The 18,886-nt window shown below is 39.2% G+C and overlaps 1 pseudogene; it reads right to left on the bottom strand.

The window, feature by feature from the left end:
* Window positions 1-7,389: 7,389 nt before the first annotated feature.
* Window positions 7,390-8,736, bottom strand: LOC143863705 (U-box domain-containing protein 28 pseudogene; annotated as a pseudogene).
* Window positions 8,737-18,886: the final 10,150 nt, after the last annotated feature.

The raw sequence follows: 18,886 nt of genomic DNA, 5'->3' as shown, positions 1-18,886 counted from the left end.
TTTTACAATTCATCAAATTCTATTTTAGCCAACACAATAAACAAAGAAGAAAAATTTAGAAGCTATCCTATAATACTAAGACAATAATTTAGAAGCTATGCTATAATACTAAGACAATAATTTAGAAGCTATTCTATACTACCAAAACACTGAGTCGTTTTGTAAACTTGACAAAACTAATATAGATTTGCTTCTGATGACACCAAGGCTGATAATAGCATCATATAGAAAGCTTGCCTCTTCACATGCACTTTCCACAACAGTAACAATTCTAATAATAGAAAGCACCACAGATGGCCCTTTGGAAAGAAATCAACTTGTGTCTGAGAAGATTAGAAGCTGGGATTTGCTAGCAAAATTGAAAACTTTCCCAAACGGTGAGTGTTCTAATGATGATGTTTCAACGGCCCGATCATCAAATCCGATCACACATCCAAAGTTTTTAGCCATTGATCTGTGCGATCTGGCGAGATGCTCCTGCATCACTTCTTCCACGAGTGAGATCCCTTCTTCCACTATTAGAGAAAAGATAACAAGATTACAAAAGGGATTGACACAATCCCGTACACCCATAACGCCTCTTTCACTCTTTCTTGGATTCCCCTTATTTTCTACAAGAGAAGAACCATAGGAAAAATAATTGTGCACTATCTTTCCATACCACATGTCTCAACCTTTCACTCACATGCAATACGGTTTTACAAACCGTTTCCCAACTGCCTTGGGAAACAAGCCACACTAACAATCTCAACCCTAACCCGACCCAATCTGAGCTTCGAGTTGAGGAGGGTCAACCCAAACCCATCCCACCTCTAAATCTCTTAACCAGAACCCAACCTGTCTAATTCAAAATTTCAAACCGAGTTGGGTTGGTCGTAGAGAAAAAAATTCATAAAAAAAAACATGATCCTAAGATTTTGAAAATCATGATAAATTAAGATGATAGGTTCAGTTTAGTCGGCTTGCCCAAGGCCTCAACCCTAACCCAACTCGAAATCAATTCGGGTGGGCTTTTCGCAGCCCTAACGCAACCAAGGAAAAGCCTTGTGGGCATTTACCTTGTAGAGTACTGGTATAAGTAGTCAACAAGGAGACAAGCCTTGGATTTACCGGGAACTTACCTGGTAGAATAGTGGTAAGTAGTGTTTGGCTGTCAACTTCATAAAGTAGTGGTAGGGAGCGTCATTACCAATATAGGGGCAACAGAGCGTAGAGAGAGAGAGAGAGAGAGAGAGAGAGAGAGAGAGAGAGAGAGAGAGAGAGAGAGAGAGAGAGAGAGAGAAATCCAAATCAAATTCCATACTTTGGATTGGATTGCTGGAATTTTTTTGGTTCTTGGGACTTTTGTGGAATTTTTGCAGGAAACTCACGTTTGGTTGCTGGACCCAAAATAATACCAGGAACCAAAATAACCCCGCACGAAACCATACCCTGGAAAAAGAAAAAAAAAAAACTCACAAGAACCAAAATAATCCCAGGAACCAAAAATAAGCTTGCAAAATAATTTTTTTTCTTCCCAACAGTTCAAGCAAACAAAGCATTTTTTTTCCCACCATAGTCCGGTCAACCAAACATGGGATTTTTATTTTACCGGGTTGCCGGGTTTTTTTTGGTTCTTGGGACTTTTGTGGAATTTTTGCAGGAAACGCACGTTTCGTTGCTGGGCCCAAAATAATACCAGGAACCAAAATAACCCCGCACGAAACCATACCCTGGAAAAAGAAAAAAAAAATACTCCCAAGAACCAAAATAATCCCAGGAACCAAAAATAAGCTTGCAAAATAATATTTTTTCTTCCCAACAGTTCAAGCAAACAAAGCATTTTTTTTCCCACCATAGTCCGGTCAACCAAACATGGGATTTTTATTTTACCGGGTTGCCGGGTTTTTTTTGGTTCTTGGGATTTATGTGGGAGAAAAAAAATCTAAGGAGATTGGTGGAAAAAAAAGAAGTCCTAGAAGTATCCCTGTAAAATAAAAATCCCATGTTTGGTCGACCGGACTATGGTGGGAAGAAAAACGTGCTTGAACTGTTGGGAAGAAAACAATTCTTCTCAAGCATATTTTTGGTTCTCGGGATTGTTTTGGGTTGGATGAAAATGCAATCATTACACGAGTGGGATTAAAAAAATTCTAGTGCTAAAAAGCAACCAAACATGGGATGGGACAGAAATTCCACAGAAATCCCAAGAACCAAAAAAATTCCGGCAACCAAACGGAGGGGCGACGACATCAGCAGACATGCAAATGTTAAGAAGGAGATATCCCCATATTCTCCAAGGATTTCAGTGCTATTCCAAGGATTTTGCTATTGTGTCACGATATGACAAGAAAAACGCCCGAGCCATCCCATATTTTGTGCAACCAAACACTAATTTGTTTGCAGGTAGTTACCCCATAGAGTAGTGGTAAATTAAAACTTTAGTTAACAGACATTAGAAAAGCCTTGGAATATCCTCACTGCCAGGGTTGGTCTCTCTGCAACCCTGGCAGTGGTTGGAGAGAGTGACTGTAAATAAATGGTATAAAGCGACTGTAAATAGAGACTGTAAATAAATGGTATAAAGCGACTGTAAATAAATGGTATGAATTATGTACAATTTGTTGTTTAAATTCTATATCTTTTGACCAATCAGGAGGAAGAAGACGAAGCAAAGTTCTCAAAATACCCTTTTGTTAATTCTGTGTCTATCAATCAATCGAGAGAGAGAGAGAGAGAGAGAGAGAGAGAGAGAGAGAGAGAGAGATGAGAGTCAAAATGGCATGATATGTGTGGTCTTGGTATCGTAACTGCAAAGGCATCTATTCGAATTCAAACTCACATCCTTCTTCCGCCGGAACATCTTCAGTAAATCGCCGGACATATGCCGGGATTTGCGAAGCTCCATCGCAAAAAGCTTTTCGCGGCTGGTCTGTCCCAATTCAGACCAGCCACCTCGTGAATGGAGACAATATTGTCTCCATTCATGAGGTGGTACAATATAGCAATTCAGACCAACCATACCACCTCTTGAATGGAGAACCACCTCGTGAATGGAGACAATATTGTCTCTATTCACGAGGTTGCTAGTCTGAATTGCTATATTGTCTCCATTAACGAGGTGGCTGGTCTGTCGGCTGGTCTGAATTGCGACAGACCAGCCTCAAAAAGCCTTTTGCGATGGACGCTAGCAATTCCCTCTTTTCTTTCTATAAAATGTTTCTGCAAACGCCGTGGCAGTGGCAGTGGCAGTGATGAAGCTTATGATGTATGTTCTTTTTTTATCAAATTCTTCATAACTTCCTAGCTTCTAGCAGCGAAGCTTACAGTGTATATTTCTACTGGTACGAGCTGGAACAGACCGTGTTACTCCAAAAGATTAAGCTTTTGAAGTAACTGGTTGTATTCGCTGTACTCTCAACAAACACAGTTCCGCACCTGTACACATGAGGTGCCCACCCCACTAGATGGGGTGCTCTGCCAATATCACCTTCCAAGTCCAAGCAATGCTTGAATTTAGCCTCTGAAATAGCTTCCTTTGCAGATTCTGTGATAGTCATGCATTCTGCCTTAGTAGTCGCTAATGCAGTCACTGATTGTTGCTCCGACCTCCAACTGATAGCTCCACTTGCAACTGTATGCCCCGCCAGTTTGTATAGGTTTCCAACCTTCTGACCTTTCATAATAATCATGGCCTCTTTCTTGAGTTTCAACGCTCCACCATCTGCAATATACTAGCAGCGATTTGAATCTAATATTCCCAATGATATTAGATTCTTCTTTAGGTCTAGAACAAGTCTTACTTCATTAAGAGTTCGTACACTTCCATCGAACATCTTAATTTTTGTGCTCCCAATCCTAATGGATTTGCAGGCCAAATCATTGCCCACAGATCCATCGTTGCATTCAGTGTATGTATCAAACAAGCTTCTATTAAGACACATATGCCATGAACATCCAGAATCTAAAATCCATGCATAAGAAAAATAATTTCTTTTAATATGTCCCTCCTTATTGCAGTAGCAGCATGCGAACTTTCATTTTCCTCTCGATTTAGATCGAGATCTGTTTTTGTTTGATCCGTCTTCTTTCAATCCTTCCCAAGATCTCTGCGTCTTTCCTTGTACCACAATACTTACAGCTTGTGATTCTCCACTGTATGATTTCTCTCTCATCTCATTTGAAAGAAGATTTGCAGTCTCTTCTTTGGTTTCCAAAGTATCATTTCCATATAGCAACGTTGTAACTAGATGTTCATATGAAGGCGGAAAAGACGCAAGAATAAGGCTCTCATCCTCATCATCAATCTTAACATCAACACTCAATAATTGAGATATAATCATGTTGGATGTATTGAGATGCTCCAAAAGACTCGAACATTCCTTCATCTGAAGTGGATAAAGTTGTTTTACAAACAACTTGTTTACGAGTGATTTAGTCATGTACAAACTTTCCAACTTTGTCCAAAATTTGGGTGTCGATTCTTCATCGACCACATTGTACACAACCTCATCTGCAAGACATAGTCGAATAGTACTCATTGCTTTCAACTCTATCTCTTCTCGATCATCATCACTTATCAATTCCATTTTCTTCAATTTTCCATGCAACGTCGTATGTTATCATTGTTGCACAAGAAGATCTTTTACTCTTCTTTGCCACAAACAGAAATTTTCCTTTCCATCGAACCTCTCTATTTCAAACTTGGATGACGCCTTTGACCCCATTACCATCTACAAAACCGTAGGCTCTGATACCACTTCTGTATGCGGAAAAGTCCCATCGGCCAATTAAATCGATCCGATAACAAAACCACAATTAAAGGCTAAATGGAAATAACCACAATAATCACAAGAAAGCTGCCCACAAAGAGAACATACAAATTTACGTGGTTCGGGACAATGGCCTACTTGACGCCGGATGGGCGTGCGACTGATAATGGCGATGACGATTCGATAAAAAATAACAAAAGATAATTGTGGTGCTCAAAAGCTAACCCACATTGGAGGGAAACTCCAAGAAAGAAGTGTCAAAAACACCTTTTCTCCACAAGAAAAGAACACTTTTCATTCAATATTTTAATTGTAAAAAACCCAAGCTCTCCAAGTTCAGCCGTCCATCTCTTTTGCAATTCATCAAATTCTATTTTAGCCAACACAATAAACAAAGAAGAATAATTTAGAAGCTATCCTATAATACTAAGACAATAATTTAGAAACTATCCTATAATACTAAGACAATAATTTAGAAGCTATTCTATACTACCAAAACACTGAGTCGTTTTGTAAACTTGACAAAACTAATATAGATTTGCTTCTGATGACACCAAGGCTGATAATAGCATCATGTAGAAAGCTTGCCTCTTCACATGCACTTTCCACAACAGTAACAATTCTAATAATAGAAAGCACCACAGATGGCCCTTTGGAAAGAAATTGATCAGCTTGTGTCTAAGAAGATTAGAAGCTGGGATTTGCTAGCAAAATTGAAAACTTTCCCAAACAGTGAGTGTTCCAATGATGACGTTTCAACGGCCCGATCATCAAATCCGATCACACATCCAAAGTTTTTAGCCATTGATCTGTGCGATCTGGCGAGATGCTCCTGCATCACTACTTCCACGAGTGAGATCCCTTCTTCCACTATTAGAGAAAAGATAACAAGATTACAAAAGGGATTGACACAATCCCGTACACCCATAACACCTCTTTCACTCTTTCTTGGATTCCCCTTATTTTCTACAAGAGAAGAACCATAGGAAAAATAATTTTGCACTATCTTTCCATACCACACGTCTCAACCTTTCACTCACATGCAATACGGTTTTACAAACCGTTTCCCAACTGCCTTGGGAAACAAGCCACACTAACAATCTCAACCCTAACCCGACCCAATCTGAGCTTCGAGTCGAGGAGGGTCAACCCAAACCCATCCCACCTCTAAATCTCTTAACCAGAACCCAACCTGTCTAATTCAAAATTTCAAACCGAGTTGGGTTGGTATTAGAGAAAAAAGATCATAAAAAAAAACATGATCCTAAGATTTTGAAAATCATGATAAATTAAGATGATAGGTTCAGTTTAGTCAGCTCGCCCAAGGCCTCAACCCTAACCAAACTCGAAATCAATTCAGGTGGGCTTTTCACAACCCTAACGCAACCAAGGAAAAGCCTTGTGGGCATTTACCTTGTAGAGTACTGGTATAAGTAGTCAACAAGGAGACAAGCCTTGGATTTACCGGGAACTTACCTGGTAGAATAGTGGTAAGTAGTGTTTGGCTGTCAACTTCATAAAGTAGTGGTAGGGAGCGTTATTACCAATATAGGGGCAACAGAGTGGAGGGAGAGAGAGAGAGAGAGAGAGAGAGAGAGAGAGATCCAAATCAAATTCCACACTTTGGATTGGATTGCTGGATTTTTTTGGTTCTTGGGACTTTTGTGGAATTTTTGAAGGAAACCCACGTGTGGTTGTTGGGCCCAAAATAATACCAGGAACCAAAATAACCCCGCACGAAACCATACCCTGGAAAAAAAATTACTCCCAAGAACCAAAAATAAGCTTGCAAAAGAATTTTTTTTTCTTCTCAACAGTTCAAGCAAAGAAAGCTAAATTTCCCACCATAGTCCGGTCAACCAAACATGGGATTTTTATTTTTATGTGGGAGAAAAAAATTCTAAGTAGATTGGTGGAAAAAAAAAGAAGTCCTAGAAGTATCCCTGTAAAATAAAAATCCCATGTTTGGTCGACCGGACTATGGTGGGAAGAAAAACGTGCTTGAACTGTTGGGAAGAAAACAATTCTTCTCAAGCATATTTTTGGTTCCTAGGTTATTTTGGGTTGGATGAAAAGGCAATCATTACAAGAGTGGGATTAAAAATATTCTAGTGCTAAAAAGCAACCAAACATGGGATGGGATGAAAATTTTACTAAAACTTCCCAGGACAAAAATTTTACTGGACCAAACGGAGTTCTCCGTTTGGTTGCCGGAATTTTTTTGGTTCTTGGGATTTTTGTGGAACAAAAAACTCCCTGGGAGATTGGTGGAAAAAAAAGAAGAAGATTTTGCTATGTAAAAAACTCCCTGGGAGATTGGAAACCAAATAGATTGGCAACCAAATTAACAGACATTAGAAAAGCCTTGGAATATCCTCACTGCCAGGGTTGGTCTCTCTGCAACCCTGGCAGTGGTTGGAGAGAGAGACTGTAAATAAATGGTATAAAGCGACTGTAAATAGAGACTGTAAATAAATGGTATAAAGCGACTGTAAATAAATGGTATGAATTATGTACAATTTGTTGTTTAAATTCTATATCTTTTGACCAATCAGGAGGAAGAAGACGAAGCAAAGTTCTCAAAACACCCTTTTGTTAATTCTGTGTCTATCAATCAATCGAGAGAGAGAGAGAGAGAGAGAGAGAGAGAGAGAGAGAGAGAGATGAGAGTCAAAATGGCATGATATGTGTGGTCTTGGTATCGTAACTGCAAAGGCATCTATTCGAATTCAAACTCACATCCTTCTTCCGCCGGAACATCTTCAGTAAATCGCCGGACATATGCCGGACCGCCGGAGAACAATTACTCTGCATCAAAAGCAAAATCTTCGCCATACCATTGCTCGCGGCCACGGCATCTAAAGCCCTCTGATCCTTAAACATATGACAAACAGTCCAAATCACCACCACCACATGCTCAGTTGCCAAAGCGGAGACCTTCAGAATCCTCTGTACCATAGCAGGAATACACACCGTATCCTCACAGATCGCCGATCTGCCTTCCGGACACTTCGAAATCCTCTCCAAAAGCTTTAAAATCTTCTCCTCAATAGAAACCTGATGATCCTGTTGAGTGATCAGCTTAGCGAGAACAGGAACGGCTCTTAGCCGTACGATCTGCGATCTGATCTGTTTCGAAGCAGAAACTGAGATCAGGCAAGATAATCCAGCATCGATCGCTCTCGGATTCGTCTCCCATTCGATCATTCTAATCAATTGGAACAAAATCCCTTCTTCTTGTTCTCCAATAACAGCGAATTTGGATTTGGATCTCCTCACAATCGCTTCCAAAACCCTAGCAGAATCGATTCTCGAATCAATCTTCCCTTTCTGCAACAACAAAAGCAAAGAAGACAAGAGATCCAGATCCAAATCCAGATCTAAAACCGCCTCATTCTCCCCGCCCTCTTTACAATCCATCAACAACATACACAAAACCCTAACTCCACCTTCCAATCTCTCCATCCTCCCACCATTTTCACAAACAAAATCGCTTATTCTACTAATACAACCAGCATTAGCAAGAAAACGCTTACGCTTATTCTTATCAGAATCTTTTAAAAATTCAGCGATCTTAGATAAAGAAGAAACAGGATCTGGATCTCGACTTAGGTTTAGAACGAGTTTCTGAACATTTTCTTCAGACAAAATAGGAGAAGGATGAAAACGAGATCGAGGCGATGAAGAAGAAGAAGAATCAGACCAGATGTGAATGAGACGATGAAGCGTGTGGTTTGGAACGAGATCTTTGGATTGTAAAATCTGCATAGTAGCAGGGCAGGTGTTGTTGCCATTATCGAGCCAGGTTTGAATACTAGATCGATCGTATGTTACGCCCGTGCAAAGACTTACTGGTGATTTCATCAACTCTAGAGAGATTGGGCATTTGAAGAAGCTTGGAATTGTTACTACAAGATCTCTACGCACCACCATTTTCTTTTCTTTTCTTTTGTATTTTGTTTATGAAAGAAGAAGAAGAAGAAGAAGAAGAAGAAGAAGAGAAGAGATTGAGATGGAGGAGGAAGAGGACTGGGTGTTTTTATAGAGAGAAATAATTAGTCAAAGGAGAGTGACGTCACTTTCCTTTTTTTTAATTGCTAGTCGTTGGTCAAAGGGAAGACCGGGTGTTTCCCGTTATTGAATAGTTGCTATAATTGTTAATAAATTTGGGGTGATGGTGAATTCGCACCTCTAGTAGGATAATTCACACCCCGTAACGTCAATAATAATTAAAGTCTGCTGCAAAGACACATTAGGGTGGTGCGAATTATCCTAAAGGGGTGCGAATTTATAATTGTACAAATAAGGGTAAATTAGGTTGGAACGTGGAACGGAGAGAGAGGGAGAGAGAGAGAGAGAGAGAGAGAGAGAGAGTTGAATTTGGCAACATGGTTTGATTTGGTTAAAGTGGTGGGGACCACCATGGTCGGTTGATTACAAAATGCGCAACGCCCCTTCCTCTCCCTTCCTCTCCTTTTTTTATATATCTCTTGTCAAAAGTAGAAGAGAAGTTTTCTTTAGCTTGTGCTTGTGAATTTAGGTATTTTTCAGGAAAAAAAATACATTGGGGCCCACTTCATAGGCTGATCATAACCGTTTATTTGATGGGCCACAACGATAATAGGTTGTTCCTAATAAATCATTTCCAATGGACTATCCTAACCATCCAACTTGTAGAGGGTTTTATAATGTGCCCAATTAGAGGGTTAGGATCATCCTTTTTTCTCTTTTTTGAAAATAGGGTTAGGTTTAGTCAATTTGTGAGCCAGGTAGATTCTTTCACCATCTTCATGAAAATTTTCTAAAGGATTCATTAGCCGACCCCAACTAGTTTGGGGCAAAGGTTTAGTTGAGCTGAGTTGAGGGTTAGGATCATCCTCTGGAAATGATTTTGGGGAAATAATACGTTGTGGCCCAATAAATGAATGGTTTGGATCATTCTACGAAGTGAACCCATTAGATATTTATGAAAAATACTAGACTACAGGGGCACTCACACCACATATTAGATAATATCAGATACATTCATATCTGACCTCTGGATTGGGCGTGTGGTATACCAGGCAATTTGGATAGATTAAGCAACTAGGCTAAATAGGGTAATTAGGTTAGATTAGTATGTTTCTATGTTTATCCTTTCGAGTAGTCCTGGCAAAAAGTGACCTAGAACTGCGGGTCCACCTGGCCCGCCTGTAATTTGTGGGTCCAGGTCACTAAATCATGACCCATTGAAATTTTGACCCGGCCCAGCCCAACCCGTAAAAACTGGGCCGGGTTGGGTTGTCCAGCGGGTGCCCGTAAAAACAGAAATATTCGAGATTTTATATGGTGTAAGCCCTTATAGTCCCATAATTTTCAGAGAGTACTGTACTGACCACATCATAGGAAGATCTAAACAGTCCATGTGATGGAACACACCGTAAATAGGTCACCCACCAAAAATCATTTCCATGATGATCGTAGCCCTCCAATCTATAGAGGTTTCCATAAATAATAATAATATGCAATTCCTCCATAGATCAGAGGGCTAGGATCATCCTATGGACATGATGTTTTGGACACAACCTATTTACATTATGGTGCATCACATGGACGGCTTGGATCATCCTATTATAGTGTGGGAATAAAAACAGCAAAAAAAAGAAGAAGGGATGACCCGCGGGTCCACCCGGCCCGTACGGGTGGGTCCGGGTTCACCAAATTGTGATCCATAAAATTCCAGGTCATTTTTTACCCGGTCCGTATGACCCTGGACCCGTACTGGTTGGGTGAAACACTGCCCAGCCCTCCCGTTTGCCAGGTCTACTAACACTCAGCAGGCTCATTGTAATTTAACCAAGATTAGTGAAATTCTTAATTTTATCACCACATAAAATCTCTTTTATATGATACCTGGACATGTATTCTGGTGCAGATACATGCCTACAAAAACAAAAAGTGGACCATATATTTAGATGATATCATTTGTTGTTCCCCACGGTAGATAGGCCGTGACCCAAAAATAATTTTCATAGGAATATTTAAATCCTTAGGTATAGTTGTTGTAAAATAGATGGCTTAAAAGTTTAAAACAATGACAATAGAAAAGCCTTTACGAATGGAAGGGTTATGATAATCCTATGTTGAAGGGTTTTGGGCATAGACTATCAAGGGGTCCAACAAATGAATGGATTAATCTAAGAGCAATGATAGATACAAGCGAGGAGCCCTTGCATAAAGAGCCAAAAAAGGGCTAGATCACGTCATTTTCAGTTACAATTTAAAATTGGTTGTATCTATCATTGCTCTTAATCTAAACATACGAACAATATCAGCACCAATTTGTTTTGATAACCGACGCACACTCACCTTGTTGTATATGTTTTAACCAAAAAATGCTGACAACGAGGTAAAACATACACGACAAGGTGAATTTCTGCAGATTATCAAAACATGTTCGCCTATGGGTACATACTCATGCCCTTTTTTTACTTGGGAAAACCCCTTATATGGTGCATAAGAGTACTCATAAAGACACTATAGGAGAGTGTCTCGCAACTCAATGTGTGTATAATTATAGTATGTAACTAGACAATTAGGGTTGCCATGACAAAATACTAATTCGATGGAAATCAATTGAATGGGAAAACTTAGTAGACATGTGCACACACACACGCCCCTTGGTTATTTAGAACTTTATAAATTAAATTTCTTGATGTGTACGATAATAAATTATATAAATAAACCCGGAAGGGTGTGGCTCTTTGGCGTAAAGTCATGGGTTTGCTCCCCAGTGACGAGCGTTCGAATCACCCCTTGCTTAACCGATGCGTGTGGTTTCCGGGTGATTGCGTGCATCCGTAAGGAAATAGTCCTACCCCCGAAGGGGGTGGGTCGTTACCAAAAAAAAATAAAATAAAAATAATAGTGGTTGCCTCTGTATTAAATACCTTAGTAAATAATTAAATTAAGAGAATCTGCGTATTATTGCAAACTATTTTATAATATGATTTAAATACATATAAATAAAAGGAAAAAGGGGGGAAATGACAAGGTGACTCTAAACCCATATATTTTATGTTTACATAATCAGGTTCCTTGATACAGTGGGTGACTATAAGCCAACTCATTCCAACCAGTCCCACCGTAATACAACCTTGAGCAATAAGTCTTTGAAGGCCTACCAACAAAAAACAAAACATTGATTTTTATTAATTGATAGTTACAAATGGTATGTGTTAGCTCAAGTTAATTTTTGATAGCTGGCTCAAGTTAAATTTCGATGGGTCAAGCCTTGGTAATTATGGGCCAGGAGTGGGAGACCTACTTAGAGACAGAGAGGAGAAACAAGATGGGCCTTCTCGGCCCATTGGAGTCGACGACTCTAATGAGGCATAGTTAAGAGCTGTTCTTCAAGGCATTAGGATTATTGGAGATAATGACATGGACAGCTAATAGTGGGGGGAAACTCCGCAAACATAATTAGATGGACTGATGGTAACTGCTGACCCTGGGAGATTAGTTGAGTTGATCGATGAGATTCATGATCGAGTGGACGGGCAGTTGGTCTGTTTCAGCACGTACATTGCTTGGCTAATAGTTTCATTTATCGGCTTGTTAGAGATATAGTTAACAGAGAGCGAATCGGAAGATTTTTTAGCGTCTTTCTCCTTGACCATTTTTATATTTCTCTTTTCTTCTTTGTATTTCCATCCTTCCTGGTCTTAGAGTTTTTCTCCTCCGTTTTAATATAATTTGCAGTGGTTCAAAAACATAGTGAGTATGTATGTGTGGCATGGGAACAACATTATGTATCTCATGGGACTACACACATGTGCCATATGGGACCCAAGGACAGAGTGTTGATCCCACAAAAACATTATTTATAAAATCATGTATTATTATTATTATTATTGTTATAGAGACAAAAGCTGTTGTCTTCATTCACGAGGTGGCTGGTCTGACATACGACATGAATCACGTTCTCGCTGGCATAGCGTGTGGAAACGCTTGTAATTTTAACCAGAAAATGTCTTTCTAATCAAATTTGTTCTTTGACTACATGGAAAACGTTAGCGGCATGACTCATCAAATTTCTTCTTTGACTACATGAATTCGCACTAATATGGCCTGTGTGTGTGTGTTAGAACATGTAACTAGAAAGTTTGGGTTGCCATGAGCACCCCACAAATATTAATTCAATGGAAATAAAATGAATGGGAAGACTTAGTCGTCATGTCCACGTCCCTTGGTTATTAAAAAGGGAAATGATAAATGTGCCCATTTTCATTACTTGGGACACCCAGCTGCAGTGTACGATGCTAATCAGGTCCCTTCATTCCTTCCCATGTGACGTACATCAGCTACTTTGCAGTCATAGATACTCTGCATCTGAGTGTCCCAAGTAATGGAAAGGGGCGCATTTATCATTTCCCATTAAAAACCGCATAAATTAAATTTTCTCTATTCGATGATACATTATATAAATAATTGTAGTTATTTAAAAGCATTATAAATGTATTCATCTAAATGAAATGCCTTACGTAACAAATAATTAAATTAAGAGAATCTGCTTATTAAGGGGATTTGCTAGGGACCATTGCACAAAGGCATTTCGCAGTTGGCTGTTGCATCATGAATTAAATGAATAAGAAAAATTTTGCTGAAAAAGTGAGCTTGTGTGGCTGCTCTTTCATGCAATTACAACCGGCCGTGAAATTCCTTTATGTGATGGTCCCTAGCAAATCCCTTATTATAAACTGCATTATGAAGTGATTTACATACATGCAAATAAAAAAATAAAATGACTCAAAACCCATTAATTTTATATTTACATAATTGGGTTCCTTCATACGTTGGGTGACTACGAGTCCAACCTCTTTTTTTTTATAATACTGAGACTTTATTAATCAGGCAAAGCCACAACCATGAGAGTCATGGGCTCAAATAGCTTGAACAAGAGAAAGATAAAACACTACTAGAGAAATAGAGCTCAAGTTAGGTAAGAAATAAAAAATCGATCCTTCGCCGTTGTACGAGCAAGCCGGTCCACCTCTCCATTTACTGACCTCCTAACATGGTAGAAATGAATTGAGTGACCCTCCACGTGGTCGAGGAATTCATCCAAGAACTGTGAAAATCTCCAGGGTGAAGAGATCTTCCATCCAGTCATCTGATAACATTGAAGGAATCTCCCTCCACTATGAGATTGTGCAAGTCTTCACCATCCATCAATCTAGCTAGCACCTTGATGTATCTCTCTCACTAAGAGTCCAACCGTTCCACCTACTCCCACCATAATAATTAGATGATTCTAGAACCTTGATCGTTAAGTCGTCTTTGAAGGCCTAAGGCCTACCAAGGAAAATGCAAAACCATTGGGGACCAACACCATGTACCACGACTCATGGGACCACACACACCAGCTACGGATCCCACAAAAACATTATTCATAAAATCATATTTTTTTTTCTCGCTTGAATCACGTTCTAAACAAATTTGTTATTTGACTACATGGAAAATGTTGCTGGTAGTCCAAGCAGACAAGAGTTAATTCTCTCCCAATGGTGAGAGTGATAAGAGGTGCCTAAGATAACATGTAGACATTATGAATTGGTATAGGTCCCACAAATTTCACCAACTATTCGGAACTTTATTTTGAGTTTGGGAAATTATACCCACCCAGGTGCAGGTGCAGTGTACGAAGGCAATCAAGCCGCTTCAATCCTTCTCATGTGATGTACAGTTGCCTCTCCACAGTCATCGATAAAGTGTACCTGGGTGTCCCAAGTAATGAAAAGGGGCGTATTTATCATTTCCCTTTTAATTAGGGCCGTGATAAATCAACCCCCATATATCTTAAATCGACCACCATATAGGGCAGTGCTTAGAGAGAGAGGGGAGAGAGAGAGAGATGGGGGTCGATTTATCACTGCCCTTTTAATTAACCCTCCGATTTGTAGAGGTTTCTATAATGTGTCATCCCTCTAATGCTCTACACAGATTGGAGCGTTAGATCATTCCATTTTGGAAATGGCCTCTAACGTAGAGCCCGACAATTGAATGGCTTGGAGAGGTTAGCAATCATTGATTCCTGGGTCATGCAAGGCAGGGCAGAGACAAAGAAAGGAAAGAGCTGAGAAGAAAATGCCAACCACGGGTGGATAGGAGGTAAGGGAGATTTTAAAATATCAGCTGTGAGTTGAGATTTCAATATTTGAAAAATTAGGAGCGCACCACCATTTTGACCGAAAGCCTGGGGTGGTTGGCATGGTTGTGACAGGAAAGCCAAATAAACTTAGGTCTTGTTTGGATTACAGAATTTTCTGGAGTAGTTTGGAAAGTAATTTTTTTTCTAAATTTTCTTACTTTTTTTACACGAAAAAAATGACTTGAAGTTCAATATTTACTTGAAGGGACTTTCTCTCTAAATTGGGATCCGCTAGCGTCCATCGCAAAAGGCTTTCCGCGGCTGGTCTGTCTCACTTCAAACCAGCTACGTCGTGAATACAAACTAGCTACCTTGTGAATAGAGACAAAAGTTGTTGTCTTCATTCACGAGGTGGCTGGTCTGACGTGCGACAGAACAGCCGCGAAATACCTTTTGCGATGGATGCTAGCAATTCCCCTCTAAATTTACCATATTCATATTATTTCCCTCGACATTGTAGAATGAAAAGATTTTTCTAGAAAATAAAAAAATCTATCATAAATTATATTTTTATTGTTAATTTAGAGGGACATCATTTTAAATTGCATGGCCCTCTAAATAACTTTTCTAAAATTTCTTATTTTTCAATTTTTTTATACACGTACAAAAGTTGACTTGGACCAGCATGCACTTACAAAACACATACGGGCCCCTGCATTAACCTACTCATTGTTTAGTAGAAAAAGAGTAGTCATAAATAGACAAGAGTACTCATTTTTTTTAGGGAAATGTTATCTGCACTACGGTATTCTGATGAGTCCACTCCTCACTTTATTAAAACCGTCCATTAGATGGGCTACAGCCTAAATAGGTTGTACCTCAAAAATCATTTCCGTAGGTCGATCCTAACCGTCCGATCTGAATGTTAGAGGGTTGATCCTAACCCTCTATAGATCGGAGCGTTAGGATCAACCAATGGAAATGATTTTTGAGCCACTGCCTATTCAGGCTGTGGTCCATCTAATGGACGGTTTGGATCATCCCGTACTTTTAATAAAGTGAGGAGTGCCCTCATCAAAATACAGTAGTGCTGATAATATTTTCCTTTCATATTTTTTTGTGGATGGCTAATTTCTAGGCCATGCACATTAGTCTCAACGGAGACTTAGGATATGTGGACTTACTTGTGAGTAAAGTCTAAGGTAAGTGATAAAAGCAATTATAAAGACCGAGACCAACAAACGCCGAGCCTGACCTTTGACGAAAGCTACATCAAATTGGGTTGGTTTGATTGATTTCATATCCCATTAAAAGAAGTATCCCTACACGGCGTTCATCTTTGGTCAAAGTCATATGTAGCTCAAGAAAATGAATTCGATATTGTCGCCCACTTATGTTAGTTTCACGAATCTAAACAGAGTGGAAAATACCAAAACTAGTGGGTAAATTCTTAATTTATTATTTGAGGACATGTGATGGTTGCCGAGTCAAATTATTTTAAATAGTGAAAAGCAAGGAGTACAAGTTTTGAGAAATTACGGATTCTGAGTACTTTTTAAAACAAGCATAAGACACGGGGGATTCTTTAAAAATGAGTGGTAAAAAGACCCCAATACCCATCTGACAAAAATAGAAAAGTCGTTTAGCTCCCTTTTTCATTACTGCCCATTAAATTGGAGCATTACACAAGGCTTCTTTTGGTTCGTTTGAATGTGTATTTGAACCGATATAACCTTGGGTTCATTGGAAATAACTAGAGACGGATGGATGCTTTACACGTGTTAAAAAAAAATTGGAACACTGGCATCTCTGTACACAGCTGGTTTGGTTTGGATTTGAAATTTTACTTTGAACCCAGAGACTCTTGGGTTCGTTTAAATCTTGGTTGTCGTCAATATGCAAAGACGTTCGGATCCACAACACGTAGACAACAATATGGAACGGTGGCATCTTCTAACAATACCGTCATCTCTCTGTATGAGATTCCGCCGGCGTACCCATTTTTTCTGTCAGCATACCCCTAAATTCCGTTGGCGTACTCTAGAATCTGGCAACGTACTCTTTAATAACGTCACCGTTTTCAACCAAAAGAGATGTGTAAAACAAAATCCTGGAGGACTTGGGTGCGCCACGTGGCACTCAAAACTCTCTCTATAAGGTGATATATTTGGATTGTAGAAAAAATCTCACCATATCCCATGTTTTTAGCAAAATTGTTTCTATTACTCAATATCCCATGTATAATAGCAAAATTGCTTCTATTTATTGGAGAAAAAATCTCCACTATGTCCCATGAGTATAGCAAAATTGTTTCTATCTCTCAATATCCTACGTATATTAGCAAACTTTTGGCGAATTAGTTATTTTTTGCCCACGGGTTGTCCACTAGCATTCAATAACGTAGCCGTTTTCACCCAAAAGAGATAAGTGAGTAATAATAAAATATTAATTTAAAGATAATGATTGACGTTGGGATGTGAATTTCTCAGGAAGGGCAACATATGAGGACTCTATTGATGTCAGAAGGGCACTTGGGTCTTTTTCCCACCCGATTTTGTAGAACCACCAGTGTTTAATGCTTGTTTTAAACGGTACCCAAAATCCGTAATTTCTCAAAACTTTAACCCCCATTCCGTACTTTTCTCTTTTAAATAAACATAATTATGATTAGCGAAATGATATTTCCTGTCCCTTTCAAGCATTTCCACCCTACCCTTTTGTCTTTTTCTTAGAAAAAATATTCCCACAAGAAACGTATTTGCTGCAATCAAGAGAGGGCCTTGTTTGGTTTACATGAATTTTCTAGAAATGCCCGGAAAGGAAAATTATTTCTACTTTTTTACACAGGAAAATAGATAACTTGAACCAACCCTGTTGAATTTTTACTTAGAGGGACCTACAATTTATGATTATATCCTCTAAATTAATCACAATCGTATCATTTCCATCTAAGGTCCTGTACGTTTCAGATCATGAAATCCGATTGTCAGCCCTGAACCTATTATTAGACTCAAATTTAAATGTAATTTTGAGCCCCATAATAGGCTTTGGGCGTACAATCCACTGTCACAATCTGAAACGAACAGGGCCCAAATCATGGAAAGAAGGAAAATTCCTAAAAGAATAAAAAAATCTGGCAGACCAAACAGGGCTTTAGGGAAATGAGATTTCTAAACCCGGAAAAGAGTGCGGCCCAGGGTCTGACCTCAAATATTATAGATGATTAAGGAACAAGAGGAGAACTTATATCAAGCCTCTAGATAATCGAGTGCGCACTTACATCTCACCCTCGCTGAATTTGATGAAGAGACGGAGCCAGGAATTTCCCCCAGAAAGGGCAAACAAAGGTCGTTATATAATCAATAAATCGGGTTTTTGGATTTTCTGTGCATTCTTGTTTTCTATTTTTAAATTAAGGCCAGGTTTGGATTGCCGGATATTTCTGGAAAAGTTTCGTGAGGAAAATAATTTCTAAAATTTTGTACTTTCTAGTTTCTACGCATGAAAAATGAATCAACCCTATTCAATTTTTATATAAAGGGCCCTTCAATTTATGACGGACCCCGGTGGTACATTTTCCTTGATGACCGGAACCGTTGATTCAATATGATAGGAGATCAGGAAAAGGCGGGTCAAGATCGGAAAGGGCATGAAATGTAGGAATACGGCCACATCAAGCGGGATTGTCTAAAGCCGGCTGACAAATCGGACAATGGGGCTACGAACACGATGGTGTGAGTAACAGATGAGCAAAGTGAAACGGTAGGAGATGTTCTCACAATCTCCACAAGTAATAACACTTCTCATGATGAGTGGGTTCTAAATTCAGTGTGCTCTCTTCATGAAAGCTCTAGGAGATAATGTTTTGAAACATTCAAGGATATAAAGGTAGGTGTAATGTCCTTGGGTGACAGGTAAACTTGTGACGTCATAGGAATTCGGACAATTAAGATCAAAGTATTCAATGGAGTGATTAGTACTTTGGGTTGTGTGGCGTATGCCCCAA

Source organism: Tasmannia lanceolata, unplaced genomic scaffold, assembly GCF_043159265.1.
Source record: "Tasmannia lanceolata isolate RefF3 unplaced genomic scaffold, GAP_Taslan_0.1 ptg000044l, whole genome shotgun sequence".
NCBI classification, from domain to species: domain Eukaryota; kingdom Viridiplantae; phylum Streptophyta; class Magnoliopsida; order Canellales; family Winteraceae; genus Tasmannia; species Tasmannia lanceolata.
This window is presented reverse-complemented; position numbering and strand designations above follow the sequence as displayed.